Source organism: Macrobrachium rosenbergii, chromosome 44, assembly GCF_040412425.1.
Source record: "Macrobrachium rosenbergii isolate ZJJX-2024 chromosome 44, ASM4041242v1, whole genome shotgun sequence".
Classification (NCBI taxonomy): Eukaryota; Metazoa; Arthropoda; class Malacostraca; order Decapoda; family Palaemonidae; genus Macrobrachium; species Macrobrachium rosenbergii.
The window spans coordinates 5,985,506-6,010,662 of NC_089784.1; the positions used below are offsets into that span (position 1 = coordinate 5,985,506).

A 25,157-nucleotide genomic window follows, 5' to 3' on the forward strand; every position below is an offset into this window, starting at 1 on the left:
TTTCGGGGTTTGTTTATTGAAATAATGAAATTTTAAGGTTACAGTAGGCCTATGCCACTGAAATTAGCCACCAACATTCAAATTTCCTGATGCTCAGGTGCGGCCTGCTCACAACGTTAGAAGAGACTCCGTTTTTTTAATGTGTGAATTCGTCCGTTATCTTAGGTAACAATTTTCTTCTTTTTTTTTATCTAGATGAGAATCAAATGTTCTCATTTTTTCATTATTATATTTCCAGTTATCAATACAATATTTTGGAAATCTAATATAGTTAACAAGCCCCTTTTCTCAAAAGTTTATCTACGAAAGTCATTTTACTCTTGAGCTGGTGGCATGACATTTTTAATGACTGTTGCCGAAACGTGTAAATGTGGCCTCCGGTGTGAAAGTTTTCATGCACAACATGATGGGTACAGAAGCGGCGTCTTCATTTTACGGTTTGCTACACCAAGTGTGGAAAAAATGTCCACACACTTTTTTGGGGTATTGTAGTCAGGTCTATTATTTTCTTATATCATGTGATTCATTTACCTATATTTCCGCCATTCGCATATTTATATATATGTTTTTATATAATAATGACTGAATAATCATCAAAGAATGGTTGTTTACGCCGAATTGTGAAGCAGCAGAAGCCGATCGAGAAGCGATGTCTCGATTGACACGTCGGGCAAGAGCTACAGCTTTAGGTTTCATCTAATTAAGATAACTTTTGTTTTAATAAATCTAACAATTAATTGTGATTAACTTGATATGGGAAGTTAACGGAAAATCAACTTTAGACTGTGAAGAAAAGCATGTATGTTTTTGATGTACGTTAGATTTTACCGATGGTTGAACGAATTCAAATCTAAGCGAGCTTGGGGGTCAGTGGTGCGGAAATATGGCAACACTGTAATAATCTTTAGAGTCCAGCAGTAGCGAGCGGTCGAGGGATGGGACGGCACGCCGTTTTCGACGAGTGTCAAGTTATCCTCTTCATTAGCGTGAACCAAAGGTTTGTTCAGATAGTTTTTAGGTAAAACTTAACATATTTCTCGAAAAACGTTAATGGCAGTTATTTTAATAGCATTGAATGTCCTGCATTTTGGCGGAAAAGAACCGTCTTCCTGGAGTAGCCAGACGGTTTAGCATTCCCCAGGTTGATGCATCTGGTACCACATGCGTCGGTTATGATCGGTGTTTTTGCATCTGTCTGTCAATAAAATTGACGTTCTTTATTGTGACTCTTGGTGAGTGTAATAGTATTTGTACGTAATGCACTTTTATTGTAGACACCCCGTTATTAGGCCTATTGTACAATATCAGTGACCTGCCTTACAAGGCTACGGCAGGTCTCACTTTTTGGAAAGTTGATTCCTTCCATCTTCCGATCTTGAAAGCATACAGCGAAGTTTATTTTCGCAATTCCACTTCGATCTGAGGTCATCTGTCCCTGATATTATGGTATTGTGTGCAATTTCCTTCTTTCTCTTCCCTATAGGTCTAAAACTCGAAGGTGTATCTTTCTCTTCCCTATAGGTCTAAAACTCGAAGGTGTATCTTTCTCTTCCCTATAGGTCTAAAACTCGAAGGTGTAAGGAAATGAATTGTGGTACTGTCAAGTTTCTATGGCTCGGTAATCTTAGGCCTATTAGCGTCTAGCATGATTTTTTGTATCCAATAATCTTTTAAAATTTCTCTTACGACTCTTATAGCTTTATAAGTGCTCTTTTAACAAACCCAAACCCAATTTAATGATAAAACATTAATTTTGATCAAGGCAAAGAGATGGTTAGGATGCCAAGGAAGAAACACGATGACGTGTACGGAGCGTAAAGTGCAACCTTACGAAATGTTAAGTGTTTTACTCTTTTCATATTTTCGTGTATAGATAAAACTTTGCCATCCATGTATTTCGATCAAGAAATCGAAATGATGGCCCTAGAGGAGGAGGGGATCGTGTACAAGAACAATAGCTAACATTGTCGGATATATATACAAGGTAATAATATCTGACGGCCATTCAGACTCTCTCTCTCTCCCTACAAACTACAACACTGGCGATGTTTATTTTAACAAGCTTCTATTCCCTTACGCCCACTATATATGGAAGAAGACTTACATTTCTTACGAGGAAATGGTGGTACTGATTCTGAACTCTTCAGTCATTAAAGTTTATAATAACACAAGGCTTATATTTGAAGCCCTACGAGAATGTGGCTCAGTCAGCAACAAGATGAGACATGTTTGTTAACATCCTAAAAGCTAGTGATTCTCTGCTTTTCTTAGTATTTTGTATACACCTGTTTAAACTTGGGAGGATTTCCTGCCGCTGGGCATTAATGGGTTAAAGATTTTTCTTGGCCCAAGAACACGTAGCATTAGCCCATCCGTTTCCTCATAACCCAGCTGGACTTTTCTGACTTTTCCATGAGTTTTCTACCCTTCACTCCACGTGCTCCAAATCCAGATCCTACATCTTTCTTCTTTATTTATATATATATATATATATATATATATATATATATATATATATATATATATTTCTTTGGGCCAGGAAAGTTTGACAGGTTTATACAAAATACTAAGAAGTCCAGAGAATCACTGGCTTTTAGGTTATTAACAAACATGTCTCATCTTGTTGCTGACTGAGCCACATTCTCGTAGGGCTTCAAATATGAGCCTAGTGTTATTATAAACTTTAGTGACTGAAGAGTTCAGAATCAGTACCATCATTTCCTCGTAAAAATGTAAGTCTTCTTCTTCCATATACAGTGGGCGTAAGAGAATAAAAGCTTGTTATAATAAATATCGCCAGTGTTGTAGTTCGTAGAGAGAGAGAGAGAGAGAGAGAGAGAGAGAGAGAGAGAGAGAGCAGCATTAGTGTGAATGGCCGCCGAGATTATTACCATATATGCGAAAATGTTAGCTATTGTTCTGGTACATGAACCCCTCCTTCTCTAGGGTCATCATTTCGATTTCTTGATCGAAAACATGGGTGGCAAAGTTTTATCTATACACGAAAATATGAAAAGAGTAAAACACTTAACATTTCGTAAGGTTGCACTTTATGCTCCGTATACGTCATCGTGTTTTTTCTTGGCATCCTTACCACCTCCTTACCCTGATCAAATGCTTTATCATTAAATTGGCTTTTGGTTGGTTAAAAGGGTACTTATAAAGCTATACGACTCGCAAGAGAAATTTCAAAAGATTATTGGATAAAATAAAATCACGCTAGACGTTAATAGGCCTAAGATTACCGAGCCATAGAAACTTGACAGTACCACAATTAACTTCCTTACAGCTTCGAGTTTTAGACCTATAAGGAAGAGAAAGAAGGAAATTGAACACAATACCATAATATCAGGGATAAATGACCTTAGATCGAAGTGGAAACGCGAAAATAAACTTTGTTCTTTGCTTTCAAGATCGACAGGTGGAAGGAATGAACTTTCCTAGCAGTGAGACTTTGTCGTAGCCTTGCAAAGCAGGTCACTGATATTTTACAATAGGGGAATGGAAAGAATTTCTATAGCCCACAGTCATACACACTTACATATAAAATAACATACAAACATTCATTTATATATTATATATATATATATATATATATACACACACACACACACACACACACGTTTTAATTTTTAAACCTACCCTATTATCTGGGGATGGGGGAAGGGGAATGGAAAGGATTTCTGTAGCCCACCCATTCCCCCTTCCCTTTGTAACTTATGTGGTAACCTCTTGATCGATCTAGAGAAAATTTGGCAAGTGGCCATCATTTGACCCAGCTTAGATAAAAGGGTAGGTTTCGAACCCATACCCCCTTCCCCCATCCCCCCTTCCCTTTATAACTTATGTGGTAACCACTTGACCGATGAAAACAAAATTTACTACATGGCCATCATTTGACCCAACTTAGATAATAGGGTAGGTTTCAAAGCCGTACCCCCATCACCCATCCCCTTTCCCCCTTCCCCCATTCCCCTTCCCCTTCCCTTTGTAACTTATGTGGTAACCGCTTGACTGGTCTAGAAAAAAATTGGCATGTGGCTATCAGTTGACCCAACTTAGATAATAGGGTAGGTTTCGAACCCCTTTCCCTTCTCCCATCCCCCTTCCCCCTTCCCTCTTCTCCCTTCCCTCTGTAAAGTAACTGGTAACTGCTTGACCGATCTAGACAAAATTTGGCACGTGGCCATCATTTGACCTAACTTATATAATAAGGTAGCTATCTAACCCGTAATTCCTACCACTTCCCCTTACCCCATCCCCCTTTCCCCTGGTAACTTATGTGGTAACCACTTGGCCAATCTATACAAAATTTGGGACTTGGCCGTCATTTCACCCTGCTTAGATAATAGGATAGGTTTCAGACCAATACCCCCTCCCTTCCCCATCCCCTTCCCCTTCCCTCTGTAAATTAAGTGGTAACTGCTTAACCGATCTAGACAAAATTTGGCATGTGGCCATCATTTGACCTACTTAGATTATAGGATAGATTTCAAACCCATTCCCCCTTCCCCTTCCCCCATCCTCCTTCTCTTTGTAACGTGGCCATCATTTGGCCCAACTTAGGTAATAGGGTAGGTTTTAAACCGGTACCCCTTCCCCTTCTCTATCTGCTTCCCCTTTCCCTTTGCAACTTAAGTGGTAATTGCTTGAACAATCTAGACAAAATTTGGCACGTGGCCATCACTTGACCCAACTTAGATAACAGGGTAGGTTTCAAACCCGTACCCCCTTCCCCCTTCCTTCCCCATCCCCTTCCCCTTCCACTCGTAACTTATGTGGTAACCACTTGATCGATCTATAGAAAATTCGGCACATGGCCATTATTTTACCCAACTTACATAATAGGGTAGGTTTCAAACCCATACCCTCTTCCCCTTCCCTTCCACATCCCCCTTTCCCCTTTCCTTTGTAACTTATGTGGTAACCGCTTGACCGATTTAGAGAAAACTTGGAATGTGGCCACCATTTGACACAACTTAGATAACAGGGTAGGTTTCAGACCCGTACCCCTTCCTCTTCCCTTTCCCTTTCCCCCTTCCCCTTCCCTTTGTGACATATGGTATCTGCTTGAGTGGTCTAGACATAATTTGGCACATGGCCATCATTTGTCCCAACTGAAATAATAGGGTAGGTTTTAAACATACACACCTTCCCCTTCCCCTTCCCCTTCCCCTTCTTCTTTCCCCCTTCTCTCTGTAACTTATGTGGTAACTGCGAGACTGATCTAGACAAAATTTGGCATGTGGCCATCATTTGACCCAACTTAGATAATAGGGTAGGTTTCAAACCTCTATACCCTTCCCCTCACCCTTCTCCTTCCCTTTGAAACGTACTGTATATGGTAATCTCTTTACTGATCTAAACAAAATTTGGTTAGATAATGGGGAAGGTTTCAAACCCTATCCCCTTCCCCATCGCCCTTTCACTTTGCCTTTGTAACTTATGTGGTAACCGCTTGACAGATCTATAGAAAATTTGGCACTAGGCCATCATTTGACCCAACTTAGATAATAGGATAGGTTTGAAACCCGTACCCCCTTCCTCTTCCCCTTCTCCCATCCCTTTTCCCTTTTCCCCTTGTAACTTGTGTGGTAAATAAACCCTGCGGGTTTATGTTGCCTCATTCCATGTATTCGAAGCCATAGAAATAATAGTGTATACAAGTCTGTGTTTAGGTTTTGTGGGGGTTGTGTTTGGGATTAGTGCTGGTGTTTGTCAAGGTTTTGTGGGGATGTATTTAGGTTTAGCATGGGGTGTGTTTAGGTTTAATGGGGGTATGTGTTTAGGTTTAGTGGGGATGTGTTTTTGTTTAGCAGAGGTTGTGTTTAGGTTTAGCAAGGTGTGTGTCAAGGTTTAGTAGGGGGTGTGTTTTGTAGTTTTAGTGGGAGTGTGCATAGGTTTAGTGGGGTTGTTTCAATTAAGTGGGGGGAATGTGTTTAGGTTTAGTGACAGGTAAATGGAAAAGTCACCACAGTAACGTCTGGGTAAAATGGACAGTCACCACAGTAACACCAGGATAAAGGCTACACTGTAATAGATGGGTAAATGGGACAGCCACCACAGTAATAACTGGATAAGCTTGACATATAAATAAAGATGAAGGGAAAGGAGTAATAATGTAGTTAAGTGATATATAAATAAAGATGATTAAAAAAGAGTAATAATGTACCGGTAGCTAATAAATTGTAAGTAGAACATGCGGGTTTAATAAGAAGCGAGAGATACATGCAATAGAGCCAAAAAAGGGATATATGTGGTATGGGTAAAGAAACAAAGGTTGAGGAAGTTGATGAGGAGTTGTAAGATTCTACGTTGGATTCATAGGGATTTGGGATTGTGTTTATGCGTACAGGAGTGCACGAAAACGGGATGAAAGCAGCGTAAATCTAATTTCCCATGATTGGTAAGAATTAAAAGGGATACCTTAAACAATTTCTTATTCTCGATAAGCCAGTCTGTGTAAGGGAAAAGGGAGACGCTCCGTCAACTGCATTGCATGTAATTCCATTTTAACTTTGAAATGATTTTAACAAAGGAAGGAAACGAAATCCAGGAACGTCTGTAATTACGGCATGTTGCTCATCATGTCTTCCGGCTGTCGAGGGAGCTTTCATGTGGTTAACGAAATTGTAGTTGTGGTAATAGCTGAAATCAAGTCGTGGCAAAGGTTAAAGGAACACTCGCTCCCTTTCGAGAAGAGGCGTCCATTTGCACAAGCTTTCTGAACTTAATAATAATAATAATAATAATAATAATAATAATAATAATAATAATAATAATAATAATAATAAATCAAACAGATGTGAAATGGAAGTTTTTTAAATCTAGTGTGATGCATGCAAGTCTTTATCTGAATAGGAGTAGCACGGATAATTTATCTCATTTAATAATCCGTTTAATTGTTACAGAGAGAGAGAGAGAGAGGGGTCACTTATCAAAATAATGGATGATAATTAGTATGCCTGATTTCATATGAGCTCCTTTGTTAGGTCAATATTTCCCTCAACTGATACGTACATCGTTTCATGGCGATTTACTCTTGCAATTCATAACAATAATGGCCATTACATTCGGATTTAACGGCTTGTTTAATTGCATTTCACGCAGCAGCAGAAATTCAGATGTACAGACAAAGATATATCTGTTCAAGGTCGCTTGATATTCACATAATAGCTGTGGGTAGGGGGAAAATAGTCATATCCCCTAATTTTTACATCGGGCTAACCCTAACCCCGTCCATCTTGCCCATCCTACCCCAACCCTTATATATGTATAAGCTGTACAGAGTGTGTGTGCATATACTATATATATATATATATATATATATATATATATATATATATATATATATATATATATATATATATATATATATATATATATATATATATATATATATATATATATATATATATATATATATATATATGTGTGTGTATGTATGTATGTATGCATATATATATATTTATTATATATATATGTATATATATATAATTTATATATATAATTTATATATATCCCCTCCCCTCTAACCTTACCTAACCTAACCTAACCGAACGCAACCTAACAACCTAACCTAACTTAACGTCCCCCATCCCCTCTAACCTAACCTGACCCACTCTGCCTTAACGTATCCCAACCTGTCGTGACCAGACCCTCTCTCCCTCCAACACACACACACACAAACACACGCAAAGGCATATAAAAAAAGTAACAGACATAATCACCCCCTTACCTTCTAAGAATATCTGACAAGGGTTAAGAGATCCGCCACCTTTCCTCTCTCCCTTCCCCTCCTTTAACCTTCTCTCTCCTTTCCATCCGCTTCCCCTCTCCCCTTATAACCGAAGCCGGTGGGATCAGCAGATAATAAAGTTACCACTCCTATCTCAGGTCAGTTCCATTTGGGTTAGACACTGTATGAAAATGCGTGGAGATAATATCACACACCTGTCTGCGAAGGGTCAGCAGTAAGAAAGACGTTATTTATAAAGTTACGAATTTCAATGGGAAAAAGTCGAAAAGAAACAGCCAGTGAAATGTGTAGATACGGAAAAGAGTGAGTTGGGGGGGTCGAAAAAAGCGAATGCATTTGTGCGAGTGTGTTTAAGTAACTAAAAGAAATAGTCGGTGAGTGTTAGATTGCTTGTACAGATTGGACGAAGAGTAATGACGACAGAAAAGGAGCGGCTGGGGGTATACTTGTAAAGTAGTCAAAAGTTATAGGAAAGGAAGTCGTGAAGATGTGACTGCAAATATAATTAAGTGTCTGATAAAAAGGTAGGAAGAGTATATGAGAAAAAAAAACGGATGAAAAAATGGGTTAGAGTCAAAGACTTACAGGTTTAAGTGTAAGAGAAGTATGCGAATTTCATGAATAGGGCTCATAGTTTTACCTTCATATGAGGATGTTAAAACTTAGTATGAAAAAATCAGCAAAGGGTTAATGTTTGTTCATGGTAAAAAATAAAGACATTGTAAGAAATATAACATTTGCAGAGATATAAGATTCCATAAGAATATGCCAAAAAGAGCTATAAATCATCACGGTCCTTTTTGAATCTGTTTCTCGGATAGCCGTACCTTTTAGTCCACGTCTCGGCACGTCGAAATAAGCGAGATGGCACTTGTTGACACGGGTAGCAAGCGTCTTCTCGCATTCACCTGTACAAATTGAAACGGGTAAAGTGTGCATCACATTCCATTTGCGTTCGTAATTAGTCATCCCCTGATATCCGGAGAAAAAGTTGCTTAACGCAGATTTGAGTCTCACGATACGTAAAATCGCATTTTTGTTTGTTTGTTACTTTGTATTACCTGTTCGACACTCGTAGAAGAATAATTAATCAGAGACAGATCCTCCGAAAACTAATTACCCCTGTTTGTACGGTCAATGGATATTGTATGTAAATCCCCAATTAGATACTTCACGATCGACGACGGCGATGAGAAACAGAAAAAAACAAAATTAACTGACAGAACGAAATATAGGTATCAGAAAATCTTTTAATAAAAGCTGTTCCAGGGTTAGGGTGAGAGAGAGAGAGAGAGAGAGAGAGAGAGAGAGAGAGAGAGAGAGAGAGAGAAGGGGAAGGGGATGGAAAGGAGAGAGAAGATTAAAGGAGGGGAAGGTGGGGTGGATGGAAGATGGTGGATCTCTTAACCCTTTGTCAGATATTTTCAGAAGGTTAGGGGGTGATTATATCCCGTTAACTTTTTATATGTTTGTGTGTGTGTGTGTGTGGTGTGGGAGGGTCTGTGTGTGTGTGTGTTGGGATATGTTAGGGAAAGAGGGTCAGGTTAGGTTAGGATATGTTAAGGCAGATTAGGTTAGGTTAGGTTAGAGGGGAGGGGATATATATATATATATATATATATATATATATATATATATATATATATATATATATATATATATATATATATATATATATATATAAGGTAGGTTACATTGGGTTAGAGGGGTTTTGTTTGGGCTGGAGGGGGGGCTGGGTTAGGTTTATCCGGATGTAAAAATGAGGGGACATAACGATTTTCCCCTACTGCTGTGGTATATCTAAAGTCAATGATGTTCACCTGTGCGCCACAGACACTCTGTTCTATAGGCCGTATTCTACGATATTCCAAAGGTCGATCGTTCATTAGATTCCATGGTTACTGTCCCATTTGTGGGAAATACAAAGATCAGCTGACTTTTAGTAACAACTGGGCTTTTATCTTCTTTAGCGGCTACCTATAACTTCTTATATTTATTTATTCTGTTCTATATTATTTTTCATATTATTATTCCTTTTTACAGTACCTGGTCGCTTTCATATAAGAAATATTCATATAGTTTTTCTACTTCGAACATCGCTTGTTATTCTTAGTTTGCCGCTGTTGTCTCTAAAACTAGTAGAGGTTTTCAGAAATAAATATCATGGCTCATCGGAATAAATTATATTAGCAAATCTCTCTCTCTCTCTCTCTCTCTCTCTCTCTCTCTCTCTCTCTCTCTCTCTCTCTCTCTCTCTCTCTCTCTCTCCCCCTATTTACGTGTAACCTTAACTTTACAGTAGTTTTCATTTCAATGAAAATACTAATGGACGATTTGGCTCATGAAATGTTATTCATTATATATATTTGTTTGTGTAATTATTTAAGGTGGCACTGGGGATAAATAACAATAATGCTCCATGAGAAATAGTGGTTATGTTAGTCTGAACTTCAAGGATATAAATAAACTGGGGTATGTTGTAAAATGAAGACGAAATACAAACCCAACAAACAAACATAACCAAAACCAGTCTTTGGAAAACAGATCCATCAAATGATTAGGATGAAAGACCATTAATGAAAATTAATTCCGGTGAAAGGTTACGGATGGCTCCTTCCACTTTAATGCCCAAGTCACAAAACGACGATGACCCAAAACCAATTTATCTTGTGGCCACGACCGAAGGACCCGCCAGCTGAATAGAGTCGCTCAAGGCCCATTTGTTTCCATAACGATCTTGGAGGGCTGGCCATGGCAAAGCCACAGCGATGAATCGATCAATGTTTGTAAGGGATCAGCTCGCATAACCGGGAGGAAAGTCTAGATGCATACCGATAAAAGTTCATAAATTTAGGGGCATATTTTCGAAATTAGGTTTTGGATACACGAGAAAATATTCACGGAAGCAGGCTAAAAGTTCTTGTGAATTTATGAGCTGTTCTGCTAAATCTGACGAATATTTTTGGAGTTGTGCAAAAATAAATAAAAGAACACAACTCGTGGAAGACACAGACAATAAAAGATAGACCATCAAAGTAATTAATGATACGTATTCCTGTTAGAAAAAGTTGGTGTAGAATTGTATAAGTTTTCACGGAACGTTAAATGGAAGCACAATGAATTTAAAAATATAAATATATAATTCTCAAATGATCTGGGATAGTCAGTTTTAGTTTGGAATTGATTCAGGGATGAATATGGTCGTATTACTAATGATAATAATACAAGAATGATTGAACAAAGAAAATCCTTGTATTCTGAGAGACAAATATCGATCTCAAATTTCTTTAGAGTTAAAAAACAAACATTGATAAACAGAAAGCATCAGCAAGAAAGCAAAGGAAGAGAACGTATATGACAAATATGGAGCAAAAAATGAAATTACTTCGAGACAGAGGAGAAGATAAAGACGATACATGAACAAACGTACAAAGGATATGAATAGTGATAAAAAATCCAGGAGAGTTAGCAATAGAGAAAGAAGAGAGAGAGAGAGAGAGGTGGCGGTGGACCCCGTAAAGAGAAAAGGAAATTCTGGTTCATCAGTTTTTCGCAGTCACTTTAGCGATAACAAACGCGGCCGTAGATCTGGGATAACCTACGAAGACTTGGGAAAACACGGTCGTAGATTTGAAGTAATCAAGGCTTGTTCAGCAAGTCGAGAATAGAAAGGCTTACCACTTAAGTATCCGACAGTAAATTCGCTGGATGCGAATAGGGAAGGAAAATATGAATGACTTTTAGTGGAATGTCATGGCTGTATTATTCGACGAAAAATTATAGATGAGGAGGTTACCGTATTACTTTTTTTTTTTAAGAGCTGAGAGAATATTGAAATGAATTAAGCTAAAGAAATGGTAAGTTAAGACCGCTAAAAAAAATATCTTTCAGAAACATTTAAAATAAAAATTACGTCCACACGACTTAAAGAAACAAGAGATAAAAGAATTTGATATGCAGAGAAACGTTAAAAAAATTTATCAATTCAAAGAACATGAGTGACAGGGATTATTAGTTTAATAAAAGAAATATGAGAATTGCGCACTTCTTTATCCACGAGAGAGTACAGAAAAGAAGAAAACCCTTTGTAATGTGACGAATTTTGCATTGCTTGCATCATTACTATATTGCAAGTTAACTGTGAAATAATTATCTAGTTGTGTATTCACATCTGCCCTGCTGGTTGCGATCCGCCACAGTCGAATAACTGCTGGGTACCTAATTCACTGCTTCTTTCTACATTTTGAAGTTAAAGATATAATTGCTCATGAGCAGTATGTCACAATGAGGCCTGAAAACCAACGGTACAAACAATCATGAAATGAAGTATGAGACAAAACATGAAATGTTCTCGAGAGAAAAAGATAGAAAATCATAGATTAAGAGGAAAAAAATTTGAAATCTTCGAAGGAGAAGAAATATAAATGTCTGGCTGACCAACCTCCGGTTTTAGAAGTGATGGTTCTTTCACTTTATTCACTCATGAAGCTCTATTTCACATTATTTACTCCTGCATATGTTACCTTTTCCAAGAATAGTAAGGGGGGAATTTAGAATGAATAAGATGGAATGTCTCATAGAACGCGTTGGACATACGAAACATCGAAATACCTGAGAAAACGATCATTGCCCTTTTAATGTTACAACATCGATGACTTTAGTCTGCGCAACGCAGTTTTACATAAACCCATAAATCAGTTAATTAATTCCTTTTTTGTTTCTTTATTGACAGGGGAGCCCGAATGGAGCGTGACCATCGGAAGGAGAATTAGTTTGTGGGCTTCTTTTCTCCAGTGATGTCATATTGCCTCCCAAAAAGGAGCAAATTAAACGATTCATGAGGCACAGAGGAAAGGTGAGAGTAGCCGCTATGAAAGATTAATCTAATCGGTTCAGCAAAAAGTCAATCTACATTAACCATTAAATCGTAAGATTTCAGAACTTTTACCTGCTAGACAATAATGATGGTATGGCACTATAAATGACAACCTGATTGTTGGGGTGTATAAAATTGAGGAAACTCATTAGAATGAACCATGGAAGCGGAACAAGCAATAAGAAATCTAAGGAAGAAATTTTATTTCTCTCCAAGTTGTATCGTAACACCGCCAAGTCATACTTTTCTACATTTAATCTGTGGAAACAGTAATTCTTGGACACCGCGGTGCTGACACTGTTTCTTTCCATATGCTACTAAGCTCTAGAATTCCCTTCTTGTCTTGGTTTTTCGTATGTTTTTTCACAATTCATAATTTAGGCGGTAACTATTTCACTCCTTTCTTGGGGGATAATTCTTCTCTAATCCAGCCACCGACCATTTCTCATTTTTTGTGCTGTTGATTTCTTTGGTGTTAGGCTAGAAAAGGTGATTAGGTGACCGATCCTTTGGCCTATGCCGTTATAAAGGCGATATTTAATTCTTTTTGGAAGGCGGGAACATTCGAGAAAAAATCCCGGGCAAAGATTTCTGATGAAAGTTATATTTTACAGGGCGAAACACAGCGGGGAGAATATTCATAATTTGGTGACTAACCTTACCTAAGTAAATCAATTTTGTTTACCCGACGATATTATGCATATGTACATAGATGGGCATTTTATGAAATTAATACTACCAGTGAATACATTTTGTGCATAATGTTTTATGCACTTGCCAATCGTTAGTAGAATTAAAATGATTGTTTGATCAGTCAATGGTAAAATAATGCTTTATATTTCTATGAATTTCCCTAACATGTAAGTGCCATTGAAATATGCTTTAAATCATTCGTATACTTTTTTCGGTTACCGGTACAATGAACGGAGAATGAGAGCAGATATTATACTCACACACACACACACACACACACACACACACGCATATATATATATATATATATATATATATATATATATATATATATATATATATATATATATATATATATGTGTGTGTGTGTGTGTGTGTGTGTGTGTGTGTGTGTGTGTGTGTGTATACTTTAAGTCTATCTCTCTCACTCTTTCCTCCCACTACCCATTTTCTCACTAGCTGTCGCTCTTCCGCATAAAATCGTTTTCATTTTTCTTTCTTCGTATAATGAATCTTCTCCGGTATCCTCTGCACGTCTTGTGTTAGATGGATAATTTTACGATTAACGAAATTATTAACAATTTCCCAATTCAGAATAAGGTACATTTACTACAGAGGTGCCTGCTTTACTTCCATCACCTGGGATAGAGAGAGAGAGAGAGAGAGAGAGAGAGAGAGAGAGAGAGAGAGAGAGTGCCGCAAGGAGAACCCAATATTTTTCTCTCTTGCGGACTCCAAGTGCCCCCAAGCCAGAAGGTCTTTCACAAATTCTGCGTAGATCATCAATACGAGGTGGTTTTTTTTTTTTTTTTTTTTTTTTTTTCCTCTCTCCGGCTGTGCTTTTGGATTTTGCCTTTGCATTCGTTTCTCCTGGTTTTTACTCTTCTCTCTTTACAGGAAATACAAGTTCTTCGGAATTCTTTTCGCCCTTTCACTCGTTCAATATATATCGAGCAATTAAAAGAGTTATAAAAGTAATATGAAATAGAAGGTATAAGATATTATAAATGAATAAAGCATACAAATGGAAAACTAAGGAAATGTGATAATCTCCCACCTCGTAGGCAGAGTACTACAACTGATAATTAAGGTTAATAATATTCACTGTTCTCTTCTATTCATCTTTTTTTCTCATCTAATTATCATCTTGAGTCCATTCATACTGTCGCTTCTCATTTAAAACTTTAACATAATTGGGCAAGATTCATGTTTTTATTTATTTCATTATCAATGCTGTATAGTGTAAGAATGAACTCTTACGTTTAAACACAAATTGTATTTCATTTAGCACTAAAATCTGCAATTGTAATATGCCCCCTAAATCAGAACTTCCATTCAATTTCATTCATCCTTCACAGAACTGACACATTTATTCTGGCCCAAGGTAATTGTGCAATATCCCCTGTCGCTTTCTGTCGAAGAGATATCACTGATTTGAGATTTTTTTTTTTTAACGGCTCAACCCATTTCCAGTATTTATCTGCAATTAACATGTGTGCAATCGAGGCTGTACAATTTACGTTATATATTTTACTATGCTAGAACTTCCATCATTATTTTGAGAATTAAACGGGAGGTTTATCAATATTCGCAACAATGTTTATACAACGTGACTAAAATTCGTTCAAATATACACTTTTTGCATGCGTTCTAAAAAGTAAGATGATTTCGTATTTTTGATGATTCCGGTTTTGTCGCAAGAATATACTAAACGAATTGCTATTAAGAATATACCTCTCTCTCTCTCTCTCTCTCTCTCTCTCTCTCTCTCTCTCTCTCTCTCTCTCTCTCTCTCTCTCTCTCTCTCTCTCTCAGCGAACTCTAGAAATGTGTGTAAAAGATTAGAAATTCTTGGGAAGGTTAGCTGCCTGAGTAACATATCTGATTTCCGAAAGGGTCAGTTTTCATTTTCCTCTTCCTCTGATGTTTATCTCATTTTTTCCTCTCTTTCTCTGACTTTCGTCGTCATTCACGAAATAACGTAAGCATATCATTAAACTGGCATATCGTCTAATGCCACTATTCGCTTCTTAAATGCGAAATTATGTTTTTCTCTCCATTTATTGAATCCTTTAATCTCCCTCTTCCAAGTGTTATTTAAAAGGCGTTTTTGACGTTTCGTATGGAGTCCATTAAGACACTTTTTTTCAGAGTGATCTATCTTTATCTCTTAACCAAAAAGGGAACTCTGTTAATACACTCACCACCTACACACACACACACACATACACACACACGCACAATGTATATGCATGTGTATATATGTAGTGATTGTTCAGTTTTGTACGTTTTTAAGTGTTTAGGGAAACCAGTTCAGAAAACTAAGAATAATAAAATTGTGGTCCCACTTTCCTTCAGTTCATTCTGAGTGTATGGAAAGATCCCATGTACCAGGAGGTGTGAACTTGTGGCGATACCTCTCTCTCTCTCTCTCTCTCTCTCTCTCTCTCTCTCTCTCTCTCTCTCTCTCTCTCTCTCTCTCTCTCTCTCTCTCTCAGGTCCATCGCACTTTTTTTGACCAAAGTATATTATTTTCAACAAAAAATGTCAGATATCTGAGTAACAAAACAAACCCCAAAAATCAGACTAAAATTGAAATCCAAACGGTTGCAACGTCAGCGGTTGATCTCCATATTCATTTATTTATTATCCTACAATGCAAATTCGGTAAAGACTGTTCGAAAGGGGAATATCGCGAACCCAACAACTGGAACAAAGTCGAACGTGTGCATTTATCAAAGTGGTACTTCATTTGGATGCATGTTTATACATATACCAACGTGTGTTTTTTTAAATCTTATTAGAAGACCTGTAGATCAAAACTATCATACACATTAAAAAAAAAATTGGAAACATACAAGAGGAAAAGGAACGGAAAACAGTAGATCCAAAGATAACAGGAGTGTTGACCAAAGAACCAAGGAGGTCGATAGACTGGTTCCCCAAGAGGCGAAGCTCAGAATCAGGGGCAGAATTTTGATGTAAAAGCCGTAAGGGAAGAATTTCACAGAGCGGCCGAATATGAGGAGGAACGTGGTCCCTCGAGAAGAAATACTGAGAGTCTTCTTTTCCGATGGGTTTGTGAACCATGTCAGAGGGGCTGCCTGAATGCATGACCTTGTTTCCACACTTTTGCTTTGGTTACATTTTTCGAAATGAATAACCAAATTTATTTTTTGTTCCACCCTACTAAAAAGCAAGAGCACGAATTGTACGTGGATCGATCGTTGGTGAAAGAGTAAATTAGATTATTTTGTTGTATCTGATAAAGTCAACAAAATAATGATTCTAGTTTTGGTCCTATTATAAATTTCATTAAATGCTGTGTCATTGGTTCGAGCTTGTTAACTAAGGAAATAAATGAAATGGCCTTAGTGCGATCATCTTAAAAAATAATATTATTATTTTCTGGGTCTGACCTTTACAGAAATGCAGCTAAACGAATTGTCCCTTTCGATGTCACTGAAGAAAGCCTTTAAACGAATTGTTAAAGTTTTGCAGATTTCGTTTCAAACACCCAAATTAAATGTCTTTACCTCGATATTTCAAATGAAAAAAGTCAAATTAAAAAAGCTACTTTGTTGTCTTTCGTTTGATCTTTATGAGTAAAAAAGTTACCACCGCATGACTGGTTTCTTAAAATCATTACGTTAAGCTCCTGTGATGCACAAATAACTATTTATTTTTGTATTTTAGGTCTTTCATTGCATTTAGAATAACAATCGTTATCATAAATTGTCAATAAGGAATGAAAATTAAAAAAAAAAAATTGCAACAGTTTGTAAGAAAATGCGCTAATTTATGAGGCTGAGGCTGCAAGGATAATTATTTGTACAAGGCTCTCTCTCTCTCTCTCTCTCTCTCTCTCTCTCTCTCTCTCTCTCTCTCTCTCTCTCTCTCTCTCTCTCTCATTCTGTGTGTGTGTGTAACGGTGATTGGGTTAGCTGTACTAATAAGGGGCTTGTATATTGTTTACCCAACTTTTGGTTTCTCCTCTTCCATTGTTTTGATAACAACCAATAAAAACTCTCTTACTTTCTCTTTTACACCTATTTACTTCGGCTGCTGATCTAAGGGTGTTCAGGCTTATTTCTCATTCCGTTAACTGGAAGATGAAGATATTTTGTGAACCATCGACTTCCCCTTGTTTTTATTAGGTATTCTTGTGTGCTTAAATTAGATGATAACATCTTTCGTCGGCTTTCTGTGCCGCATAAAAACTGCTCTAACAACAGTCGAGTCGGAAGTACTAACAATATTATTAGAAGGTTTTGGAGCTGTTTACTCATTGGCCATCAGATCTAATTACTCTCTTTAAAGAAGTAGCGAAGATTTAATGCATGTGTCTTGGGTAGCTAGCGACACGGACATTTGAATCCAGAGGCCTTACATTCTGGAGGTGTCTCATTTGTTATAAACTTTTTGCTAAAGTAAAGCAATAAAAAATAGAAATTGATCAATTTTCTATAGGGACATAACATATTTTGCTGAATCTAAGAACTGATTAGTCGATGGAAATAAAGTTCTATGCAATACTGTTTCTTCTTACATTGTATAGCGTTAAAATGTGAATTAGTATTCCCACTGATGTTAATGAGGCGTATAAAAATCCATTTAGATTATGCTATTGTTATTTGACTTTCATAAGAGAAATGACTATAGATTTGGTTGTCATCTTTAGCTTACGTTTTAACTTGATTATCATAGCTTACGTTTTAACTTGATTATCATAGTTAGGAACCTCATCCTAACGTATTTTTTATTTCATTATTCATAAACGTTGTACCATCAGTTAGTTAAGTATATAATGCTTTTGCCTAGATAGTTTTAGGAGGTGACTGAAATCAGTTATGCAATATTATCGGTTCCCTTTGCAATATTTAAGAAACAAATAACGTTGTTTATGACGTTTAATTTATTTCTGTATTTTTTTTTATGGAAGGATATGGTCTTTCATCAACGAATGAAAAACCTAGCGTTGGATGGGCGTGAGACAATCCAGCAAATAAATTAAATGTATTCTTAAAGCTTCCTACCAACAGGACAAATTCCTCGCTGAAGAATTTTGAGTTGTTTCCACCGCAAATAATGACATCTCTGATGCGAGCGAACTCATGAATATCGGTGGCAATATTACATTCTCCGGACATCACCTAATTTCATATCTTGGGGGACTGTAAATGACTCGTTTTGGAAGTTTTACAAATAGCCTCTGCTGCCTCATTTACATTGGAATGGCGAATCATGGACATAACCGTTTCGCTGGCAAGAGTTTATTTTGCTTTCATTGCCTGCCTGATATTAACACATTTTCAACAACTGGAAAGTGAATATTGGAATTTCAGCTCGTTCCCATTATGACGCCAGTCTTAAATATAGTAAAGATCATAATGTAAGTGAGGTTAAAGGTAGGCGAGAGAGAGAGAGAGAGAGAGAGAGAGAGAGAGAGAGAGAGAGAGAGAGAGAGAGAGAGAGAGAGAGAGAGAGAGAGAGAATGTGTTAGTTTTGATTGTCCTATATCGACACATTGAGTAATGAGCATCTGCATAAATGTTCTTTTTATTTTAAGAAAAAGTAATTCAACTTTAGTGAAATAGGACATCATTGCTCTTCGACTTGCTTCCATTTCTACATTTATGGAACGATTTAAACCGAAAATTTCATTCAGTTTAATTCTTAAGATAAAATAGCAAGCACAATACAATTAGAGGAATAGAAGAGTGTAAAATGGCCTAACTGAGAGTCGCATATGCTAATTTGTACGTTATAACAGAAAAGATGAATTCCATAATGACAAAAGTTTAAAAAGAAAAAAGATTTAAGAAGGAAAAATATGATTGGTTTGTGGTGCTACCGAATCTGTCTGGTTTAAATTTCAGTATCTGGAAAGTAAAAAAAGTAGTGTAAGCTCAAAACTTGGCTTAAACAATGCTTCATAACTTCCTGTTTATATAAGTGTCATGATATATATCGCAAGACGCCTAATAGAAAAAAGAGCATTAGTAAGTCCATCCTTCTCCCTCTTTTGTTTTCTGTTCTCCAGCCCCCCCCCCTCCTTCTCTCTCTCTCTCTCTCTCTCTCTCTCTCTCTCTCTCTCTCTCTCTCTCTCTCTCTCTTTGCTGTTCAAATTCTGACAATAATACTTCCCTAATTTGCACAATGAGAATTTTCGAAATATATTAACAATATTCTGACGTAGTGATAACATTATCATACAAAATGAGTCAAAGCAAATCCTATTCCATGCAAGTTAATCTCAAGCATCAAAAAGTTACAATTGGAGTAAAATTTTGCTAATGTATTTTTTTTTTTTGAGATTTTTGGTTTTTCCGACGAGCAGAAGACAGGAAACAGATTTCACGAGTGACATATTTCACATTGTCTGTTATGTTTCGTTTTCAACAAACTTTTCGAATAATATTTTTCATTCCAGATTTTATTGCATTATATCTGTATTTTTTTTATTTGGAGAGTTTCTACCCTTGCTCTTTTAAGTTAATTAAGCTCTGAAATACTGAAGTATAAACCTTCAGTTTCGATATTGATTTATCAGAAGGGTTCGTTCCGAGTATTTGAAGACTCAGGTCTAAGATTGTAAGAGTTGTCCACTTAATGACTGTGCTGTATTTACGTAATTTTACTGTGTCCTCCCTGATTAATCCAGAAAAAACCAAACCTGTTAGTTTAGTTTCAGGATATCTATTATTGAAGGGAGTTTAGGAAACCTCAATATTCATACCCATGAACACAGGGAAAAATGGAAATCATGTACGATTTTGTTCCATGACAGTTATCAAAAGGAAAGTGGCATAGAAAATTAGTCATTTTCAGCATTACAAATATATACAAATTAAGAGGACTTCATATTCTTTTGTTATTCTTCCGTTTCCTCTTCTTTATCTCGAGAACTGACCGAAAAACTTTCCACGGTTACCTCTCGGCATCCGATTACCGGAAGATTTGGAAGATTATTTTTAGTTTGGAAAATTCTTAGCAGTTATTTCCCTTTTTTAATCATCCTTTTTTTATTCGTTTTAACAAAACTTGCATAGGATCTTGTAACCGCAGGAAAAATGGGTTCCAAAATGTATAATATCGTTTATAGATACTTGCTTCATTGGCTCCCAAATAAAATTGTACTTGATAGAATAATTGGAAAATCATTTATTTCATAGTTGCCAATTAAACATGCTTTCAAAAGCTGTACTATGTTTTAGAGACTAGGTATTTATTAAATATTAACTGGAGTTTTGCTAACAAAAATTATACATGTAGGAGGACCTTCATCTTCTACGTTTATGACATTCATATATAATAAGCGAGAAAATTAGTTCCGAAATGGAAACAAAAGTAAATAAAATGTTAATTCTGGCCTTAGAAAATAATTCCTATTAAGCAATTAAACAGTTATGCAAGAATGGAAGTTGTTATATTTAGTTAATTTTCCGTTTCAGAAAAATGGCCACTCTTCTCGAAACTCCGATTAGTGTCAGTTATTACTTTCTTGTTACGAAACAGCAATGTTTTGAAACACGGAGGTAACGGCTAAAACAATTCATCTCTCCGTGATATTTCTTTCTTCCGTTCGATAGTTTGGAATTCGATAAAGAGTGAGAGAAATACGAACGGAAGATAGATTCATTCTTTTTCAGCAACAAAATGCTGGCTTCACCATTTTTTTTTTTTTTTGAGAGCCACAGACTGTGGAGGGAAAAAACTTTTAGTCTACTTCGCACGCAATTGACTTTCGATTTTTTTAAGTTCATGCCTTAGGTGTGGAAAATTGTAATAGTATTATCTTTCCATATTCGCGATGAAATGAAAAGGGGTTTCTTTGTTTAGTGACCATATCCAGTTTTCGTTATTGTAGAAGATTTTCATCCGTGTAAATGGAATTATTTTGATTATGTTCACTGCAGTTATTATTATGAAATAAAGTAAAATGACGCCATTAAGCCAGAATTGTAATATGTTCTTTCTCTCTAGTCACGAAAATTGTCATTCCCTTGCATGCTTGCATTGCTGCGTCCTTTTGTAAAATGAATTAAAGCTGAAAAATTGCGTCACGTTAACCTTTGCTTTCTCAGTTGACCTGATGTTTCATCATATCTAGAGTTTTGCACAGAATACTTATGAGCCTCAGGGTAATGAAACAGATATGAAACTATTACTGAGAGCGACAATTTTTCTTTTCAACTTCTGAATAAAAGACGCTGGGGAGTGTACCATCATTTCAGTCGTATAAAAACCGCACAAAAATAAATCCATACCTTCAGAAAGAGAGTCCAGTTTTCGCATGTTTGTAACAAAAGAAGACAAGTAAGACAGAATGATAGAGGCAGTGAGGATTGATGAAGTATTCAATGTTAATCCAAGAAAGTCATTATGCTGATACCTATGGTTATCAGAGAGAGAGAGAGAGAGAGAGGGGGTTGAGTGGATAAATCACTACTTATTATGGTTCGTACATGCAAAGTGTAATTTGAAAATAGAACATAGATGTTACAAAGACCTAGTTTACATGAAAGATTTGGATTTTTAGAAAAACTAGTTCTTAGTTCCTAACCAGATGGCAGTCTGTGTCTCCAGGGCATCCTTATAACGGTTGGTGTTTTACCCTCCTGATTTCAGTCATCTGATGATAAGAATTTTTGTTTGTAAATCAAAATGCCTGAATTCGCAGAATGTGAGTATACTGAATGTTTTGTAATGTTTCGTACGCTTAATTTATTCCAGATTTGTATGATCATTGCAAAACTCTGTTCTCTACCTGAGCGACGAAAACCATAAACCATATGTGTATGTATGTATGTATGTATGTATGTATGTATGTATGTATGTATGTATATATATATATATATATATGGATATATATATTTATATTTATATATACACATGTATATATTTATATTTACACATATATATTTATATTTATATATTTACACATATATATATCTTTTATATATATATTATATATACAGATATATATATATATATATATATATATATATATATATATATATATATATATATATATATATATATATATATATATATATATATATACATACTGTATATATGTATAACAGGACCACGAAGATATGGTAAATGATGAATGTATAAATAAAGGCAAATCCCACGAAGGGAAACTGAAACAACGGAGTGGTTGCTAGACCTTTCGAAACACGGTCCTTTACTAGCAGACTGACAAGAAATATGAAAGTGAGTTTACAAGAAAGGTGGTATAATTGACAGATGACATACGGATATCCCAGAGGATGGGGATTATAAAGGAACAGATGCACCTGGAATCCAACACAGTTAAAGAATTAGTGGACCTATCTAAACAAAGGTAAATCTTTGAGAAGTTTTACAAAAGATTAGACCCAACTGTTTCGGAAGCAGTCAATTAAAGGATTATACAGGGGAAGAGACTGACTGCCAAAAATGACCTTGGAATGAATAAGCTGTATACATATGTGTATAAAAATACAACTTATTTTAGTCTCCTTTTGGTAAACAATAACACTTTTTGCAAAATGAACATTTAAAAAAATTAAACATACAAAACACAGAAAATATTTATAAGGTAACTAATTGGTAATTAAGTCAGTGATTTTATCTTTAAGGTCATTCTTGAACATTTTAGGGCTAACAGTTCAGTGATTGCCAGATCAAAAGATTTGTCTTCATGAAATCTTTTAGAATCTGCTATTATACAGCTTACTTCCAGCTGTAATTTTAACCTTATCCCTGGCATGTATTATTTGGATCCATATATTAGTAAAATGTTCAAGAATGACAAAGATAAAATTACTGACTTATTTACTAATTAGTTACCATATGTATTTTCCATGTATTTGTATGTTTAATAGTTGTTTGAAAATATTCATTTTGCAAAAATTTTTATTGTTTAGAAAAATGAGAATATATTAAGTGCAATACTTTTATAAACATGTGTAATCAGTTTATTCATTCCAAGGTCAATTTTGGTGATCAGTCTCTTCCCCTGCATAATCCTTTAATTGACTCCTTGTTTCTAACCTGTTGTGCCTAATCTTTTGTAAAAGCTCTAAAAGATTTACCTTTGTTTTGGTAGGTCCACTAATTCTTTAACTGTGTTGGATTCCAGGTGCATCTGTTCCTTTGTAATCTCCATACTATGAGATACCTGTATGTCATCTGTCAATTATATCACCTTTCTTGTAAACTTACTTTTATAATTTTCGTCAGTCTGCTTGCAAAGGACTGTGTCGAAAGGCGTAGCAACAACTCTGTTGTTTCACTTTCTCTTCGTGGCATTTGCCTTATATATATTATATATATATTTGCCTATATATATATATATATATATATATATATATATATATATATATATATGCATGTGTGTGTGTATATTATATATAAAAGTAAATATTTGTAATACTGTATGTAAGTTTGTATATTTGTCAGCTATAGAAATCTGAATCGCTTGACCAATCTATACCAAATTTGGCTTGTGGCCATCATTTTACCTAACTTAGATATTGGGGTAGGTTTCAATCCTGTACCCCTAACCCATTCCCATTCCCCCATCCCCACACCCCCCTTCCCTTGTAACTTATGTGGTAAATAAACTCTACGGGTTTATCTTGCCTCGTTTCATTTACTCGAAACTACATAAATTTGTTGTTGAAAATGCTTTTCAGTCACCACAGTAATAGCTAGATAAAAGGGACAGACAGTACAGTAATATCTGGATAAAAGAGACGTCACCACAGTAATATCTGGATAAAATGGACATACAATACAGTAATACCTGATTAAAGGGGACAGACAGCACAGTAATACCTGGTTAAAGGTGTCAGGCAGCATAGTAATATCTGGATAAAAGGAACAATCACAACAGTAATACTTACATAAAAGGGATAGTGACTACAGTAATACCTGGATAAAAGGGACAGTTACCACAGTAATACCAAGATCTGAGGGACAGACAGAACAGTAATACTTGGATAAAACGACAGACTGCAATACCTGGATAAAAGGGACAGTTACCACAGTAATACTTGGATACAAGAGACAGACAGTACAGAAATACCTAGTTAAAGGTGTCAGACAGCAGTCACTACAGTAATATCTGGATAAAAGGGATAGATACCACAGTAATAGCTGGATAAAAGGGACACACAGAACAATAATACCTGGTTGAAGGGGACAGACAGTACGGTAATACCTGCTTAAACAGGACAGACAGCATAGTAATACCTGGATAAAAGGGACAGTTACCACAGTAATACCTGGATAAAATGGACAGACAGTACAGTAATACCTGGTTAAAGGGCACAGACAGCATAATAATACCTGGATAAAAGGGACAGTCACCATAATAGTACCTGGATAAAAGGGGCAGTCATGACAGTAATACTTGGTTAAATGTGACAGACAGTACCGTAATACCTGGTTAAAAATGTCAGACAACCCAATAATACCTGTAAAATGGTCACCACAGTAAACCTAGATAAAAGAGACAGTTACCACAATAATATATGGATAAAAGGGACAGTTACCAGAGTAATAACTGGGTAAAAGGGACAGATAGAACAGTAGTACCTGGATAAAAGTGACAGTCACCACAGTAATACTTGTATAAAAGGGACAGTCACCACAATAATTCCTGGATAAAAGGGACAGCCAGCGCAGTAATACCTGGATTGAAGGACGGTTACCACAGTAATACCTGTCAATTCACCCACCCCTGTTCAGAGGGCAAACGTTTGTATGAAAAAAGTAGAACTGTCAGTCGCACCATCAACACAAACCCCTACCCCTCTCCCCTCTCCTTCCACT

The 25,157-nt window shown here is 36.2% G+C and overlaps 1 long non-coding RNA gene across 1 annotated transcript in view; it reads left to right on the forward strand.

The window, feature by feature from the left end:
- Positions 1-921: 921 nt before the first annotated feature.
- The window catches only part of LOC136829294 (uncharacterized), a 142,131-nt gene continuing 117,895 nt past the window's right edge, over positions 922-25,157 (forward strand). Inside the window, exons 1-2 of the long non-coding RNA XR_010850346.1 lie at positions 922-997; positions 12,492-12,614. This is a non-coding gene — a long non-coding RNA (uncharacterized lncRNA). The remainder of the gene's footprint in view (positions 998-12,491; positions 12,615-25,157) is intronic.